The sequence below is a fragment of the Colossoma macropomum genome, unplaced genomic scaffold (genome assembly GCF_904425465.1).
Source record: "Colossoma macropomum unplaced genomic scaffold, Colossoma_macropomum, whole genome shotgun sequence".
In the NCBI taxonomy this organism is placed as follows: Eukaryota; Metazoa; Chordata; class Actinopteri; order Characiformes; family Serrasalmidae; genus Colossoma; species Colossoma macropomum.
In genome coordinates this window covers 6,890,927-6,896,878 of record NW_023494809.1, presented here as the reverse complement: position 1 = coordinate 6,896,878, position 5,952 = coordinate 6,890,927, and positions in this window count along the sequence as shown.

Sequence of the window (5,952 nt, the reverse complement as noted above, 5' to 3'; positions counted from 1 at the left end):
TCCACACATCCTCCCAAATATGCCACTCTAGTGATAAATGGCTCTTGATGAGCATGCACTGACAGTCTCATCTCCATTTTTCTTGCACTGGACCCTGACCTGAAGATGTGAACTACCTGTGCAGCTTTTCTAGTCTTTCTCCATACTTAAGACCCAGTCCAGTGACTAGGTCATCGTATGATGATGTACATTTCCCCTGAAAAGCATACTGACTCCTTAATATTGTGCTGAGAGACTTATCAATCTCCAGGGAGGATGAAGGAAGACAGTTACATGCCCAGGTCATCTTTTACTGGGACTTGAAGAAGAAGGGGACAGAACATAGGAAGGTTTAATAATTATATTCCTAATAAAGAGAAAGCCCATCATCCAGATAAGCATCACAGTAGCAAGCCGGTTATTAACAAAACAAGGAACTTGGAACAAGAAACAAACCCACAGCTAAGGACAAACACAACTCAGATGTACAAATAAGTATCACATGCTATGCTTTGCACACAAAGAACCACAGACTGTCACAGTGTCACAGTAAAAAACAGATGATCTCAGTGACAGTACAATTAATACGTATGTGCAAACAATGATGAACTGCACCATTTTGGAAGTATGTAAATTTAAAACACAGGGTCGAGCCTGCCGAAAAGCCACAGTCATCTTGAGACAAGCCCTAGGGTAAAGACAAAATCAGGGAGACAAGAGACAAGGTCAGGCAAGGTTCTGGGCCAGATACATGGTCATGGCCAGAGGTAGATCTTAGAATCAGGACTAGAGATATAGATGGGGCACAGTGTCAAGGCAAGATGAAAGGTCAGGGCCAGAGACATAGATAGGTACAGAGTCAGGGCCAGATGTATGTGTAATTCTTAAATCTATAGAAATTACTTGCACTACTCCTCTCAGCCATCGGGGGCAAATGTAGCAGACTGTGCCATGTCTTTCATAAAGAAAGAGCTACTAAGAACTCTCAACCCCAATAACAATGAGCAGGTCCATTGAAAGCAGTAGCTAAGAGTGAGGAACAAAAAGCACTTAAAACAGTTAAAATAGTATTCAACAACATGGCCAGAATAAAACAATTAATGAGTACAATGCCACAGCACTCTTGACATCATAAGTAAACATACAAAACCAAAACATATCATCACAATCAAGAATTGAAAGTGGCAATTTAACAGCGACCACCCAATGGATTTAAGATGACGAGGCCAGCACAAAAGTGTATAATACGTCAATGCAATAAAGATTTTATTTTTGGTGGCCACCGAGCCCCAAGGGCGAGGAAGCAGGGGGATCTGCATGCTGGCAGAAAACACTCATGGAGCTAAGCTGCAAAGAAAATCCGTTAGGAGCCAAGACCACCTGAAAGCTGTTATGCTTCAGAGCTTGACACATCCCTGTGCTCCCTTTACAAACCCGCCACTATGATGATTCCAGAGCAACTCTTTATTTCCCACCGAGTCCAGTTTAAATTCAGGGATTGGCAGAATTGCAAAACCATCTTGAGCGTTCTGTGTCAAACCGTGCCCTTGTGGAAATGCCACTGCAATGGTTACTCTCCATCTGTTCAGCCCTGTAGTGGAAAAGAGGCCATGGTTAGGAACAGGGTCAGGGGCACAAACAAGGTCAGAGACAAGGTAAGGAGCCAAAGACAAAGAGGCATAGGCCTTTTCCACTGTGGTCAAAGGGTGCCCAGGGCTGTGCTGTGCGTCAGAATCTAAACTGTTTTCTGGTCAGAGCTAGTAGCATGCTAGGGTTAGAGTGGCGCAAACGTCTAAGCGTTGGCCCTATCATCAGGAAATCGCAAGTTCAATCCCTGTTGATGCTACAGCCGTCCACGGCCGGGAGTCCAAGAGAGCACAATTGGCCGCACTCTCTGAGTGGGTAGGATGGCCCCCCTTCTCCCTCCATCACTCAGCGCAACGCTAGTCAGAGCAGGCATCTGTTAGCTGACGTAACAGAACTGGCGGTTGGTGCTTTCCTGTACAATGATGTTGCATGAGCGGCAGTTGGAAAAGATGCGGCGGCTGGCTTCACAGGTCTTGGAGGAAGCCTGTGCTAGCCTTTGCCCTCCTAGCATTGGTAGTATCATGTGACTGGGGGAGTCCGAATTAGTGGGTGAAATTGGAGATGACTAAATTGGGGAGAAAATCGGGTAAAAATCTAAAAAAAATAAAATCGTGTTGCTGGCATCAAATTCAAAATGATCTTATACTTTTCAAAAAACAACATTTCACAGTTCTGGCATTTTACATGTTGTTTTTGTGGTTCGGACCATGCCTTCAACATGTGGTGGCAGTATGAGGAAAGATTAATTAAGGGAAGGGAGAAGAACTCTCAGAACTTAGGCTGGAGTTCTGGGTGGCTTCTGCCTGGAGCTAGAAGACCGGACCACCAAAAATTCCAAGATGAACTCAGAAACTGTTCAGGTCTAGGACTGAGTGAGCTTCACATAATGAGTAGGACAGATGTCCAGAAACCTCTGTTCTGCAAGAGCTTATTCTGAAGTGTAGCAGCTGGGGTGGAGAACTTTGTATGAATTCAGAATCTGGTGTTGATCAGACAGTCTAGTATTTGGGTATCTGAGTGAGGCATAGTATGGTTAGGTAGAGAAGTTTAGCCTACGCAGAAAAGAGGTCTAGTTACATTGACGCTTGTATGGTGCTTGAAGTAAGTAGTTTTGCTGTTAAAATTGTAAAATGAGACGAAAAACAGAACAGATTAATTTGATTCATTGTGAGATAGTGGCATGCTGTTTAACAGACATCCAGGTCTGAACCCCTGATGAGCAAGCCAAGGGTGACAGCAGCAAGGAAAACTCTCAATGAGGGAGAAACCTTGATAGGAACTAGGACTTGACAGAGGAAACCATCTTCCTCTGCTTGACACCGGATTGTGAAGATTGTGTTAAACATAGCAGGCAAAAGAAGCTGGATGAGAGTAAAGCAGATTATATCCTCCTGAATGGAATGAAAATGGAGCGGGAATGGCTATTAGAAGGTAGTTGCTACATGTGGGAGTTGATGGGTGTGATGACGGAGGCAGCTGGATGATGCTGTGGTCACTGCAGGATGTAGTTTAGCGTGGAAAATCCTGGAGGCAACAGCATGGTTGTTCAGTTATGACATTGGATAAGAGCCACTTGCCCCCAAAAGGACAGCGATAGTGAAAGGACTTGGCCCTTAGGGACTGAGAGCTGAATGTGATGAGAGTGAAGACAACAGCATGAGGGAAATCAAATCAGCAGTGACAGAAGAACGGCTGAAAAGACTAGGTGAGCACCAGGTTCCCAGGGGCACAGGCAGCATCTTCACAAACCAATATTAGTCCAGTCTGAGGGAAAAGAAAGAATTGGAGTCAAGTCGAGATGGAGCTGATCCAAGGTGGAGCTGATCTGAGGTGAAGCTGAGTTAAGACAGGGATGAGTTGCAGAGCTGATGGTGTTGGACCTGGTCCGAGATGGAACTGAACTGAGATGGAACAGATCCAAGATGGGGCTGATCTGAGATGGAGCCGAGTTAGATTAGAAAAGTTGTTTGTACTTGGGGCTGATCTGAGATGCATCTGATCCAGGGTGGAGCAAAGTTGATTCAGAAATAAATTACAGAGCAGAGTTGCATTGGAGCTGATCCAAGATGGAGCTGATCCATATGAAGCCGAGTGGAATCAAGAAGAGTTGCAAGCTGATTCTACTGGAGCTGATCCAAGATGAAGCAAAAGTGAGTCAGAGATGAGTTGCAGAGCTGAGTTGCATAGGAGCTGATCTGAGATGGAGCCGATCTGAGATGGAGCCAATCTGAGATGGAGCCGAGTTGAGTCAGAAGTGAGTTGCAGAGTTGATTATACTGGAGCTGATCCAATATGGAGCAGAATTAAGACAATAACGAGTTGCATGGTGAGTTGTGTTGGAGCTTATCTGAGATGGAGCCAATCCAAGATGAGCTGAGTGGAATCAGAAAAGAGTTGCACAACTGAGGCATATTGGAGCTGGACCAAGAAGGTGTGGAACATGAGATAGAGTTCTGTTGAGATGGAGCCGAGTAGAGTCAGAAAGGAGTTGCAGAGCTGGTTTGCAGGAGCCGATCTGAAATGGAGCAGGCTGAGATGGAGCTGGGTTAAGATGGAGCTCAGAAGGGATGGAGCTGAGAAGGGATGGAGTGCTGAGGTAGAGGGAAGAAACGGGTGGGGGAGGATGCGGAATAAAAGGGGCAGGGGGGATGCAGGAAGGAAGGGAGGAGGATGAAGGATGAAAAGGTTGAGAGAGAGAAAGAGAGAAATAAGGCCTGAAGAGATGAAAAAGAGAGAGAAAGGGATGAAAAGAGGTGGGTGTGGGATTAAAAAGGGGTGGAACTGGGATGGAAAATGAGTCTGGGGGTTTGGATCAGTAGGTTGAGCAATTGCAATATCACTAAATTACATAATACTCCATGGAATGGAACATAAAAAAAATCAAGTGGCACTATCAACATTACATAGGCAGTGAACACAGTACAATAGGATCAAATATGCAGCAAAAAGCAAAAAAGGCTTAACAAAATATGGCATTGCATCCAATTGAGTAGATGCAAGGCATGGTAAGGGACAGGAATTTTGGCCCCATGTCAGGTAGAAAAGAGGAGAATATGAGGGAGGTGGAAAGAGACAATGGCAAGAGAGAAGAGAAATGGTGGCTTGTGAAGCCAGTTGGAACGGCATAAAGGGGTGACGTCATCGAGCAGAATACACGCTCTGCTGTGACGACATTGCACAGGGTGAGCATGGTGTTGTCCCATGGTTTGCGCAACCACACAAGCTGAGGGTTAGTGGGGGGCAGAGGGCAGGTTTTGTTTACATCCAGCAGAGCCGAGATGGAGTGAAATATGTCAGCACAGAAGAAGCCATCAGGGCATGCTGGTGTGTGGTCACAGTCCAGACAAGGATTTGGATGGTCTTGTGGAGGGCAAGGGCAAAAGCGTGAGCTGTTGAGGCTTCAGAACACAGCAGCCACGCTGGAAGCATTGGAACTGTGCAGTGAGAGCATGCGGCTAGGGATATCAGCCAGGCCAGCGGATCCTATCGAGGCCGCACTAGCCAGGGCAGCAGGTATGATGAAAAATGATTTCAGCAGGATTTTGCCTGGACTGTATCTGCAGAAGGAGCTGTTAGATGGCCAAAGGGAATTCAAGAGAGAGAGTCGAGGTCTGTGGGTGAGGATGTGAATTTATACAGCATTAATTTGGAAGAAGGAGGGGTTTCAGGCATGCCCAGTAAAGACAGTAAATGTGAGTAGCACATTTACTGGAGGTTTACACCTTTAGAAAAATTAATCAAATAGTTAAAAGTTCAACTTCAGCTAATGTTACTGCATGCATTTCCTTAAACACCTCTTTTACTATGATTTTTAGCTTAACACATATATACTCATAGTTGATAAGCCTTTAGAAACATTAACTAATCTTACAGAGTTTAAACTTTTTACATTTTGCAACGATCATTTATCAAGTAAACCTGACGGCATGCTATTTCACTGATACAACACACCTGACTCACTTTCACTCAGGCACACGCATTTATTGGATCCTATTTGTCATATTGTCATGTTGAAACTGACTTATATTGATGGGTATCACTATAGGGCAGTTATCAGCAGGAAACAGATTGTGTAATGTGATGTTAACTGTATAGTTCCTCCTGAAGATGCCATCTGAAGTGCTCAAATTAAAAACAGATCATTTGAAAGCATAGTAGTTTTCGAAGAACAAATACTGGATCCATATTAGTATTGGCTGATGCTATAGGTTTCAATGTCAGTACTGGAAAAGAAAGTGTAGTATCATGTTATCTCTAACTGTTAATTTAGTATGTAGGATACATCTTCTTGATGGTCATGTCAGACCAAATGTGTATCCCTGTGACTAATCGATATACAGAAGATCAGCACACATCCAAGCTAAGGCAGGCCTGGAGGAATGATAG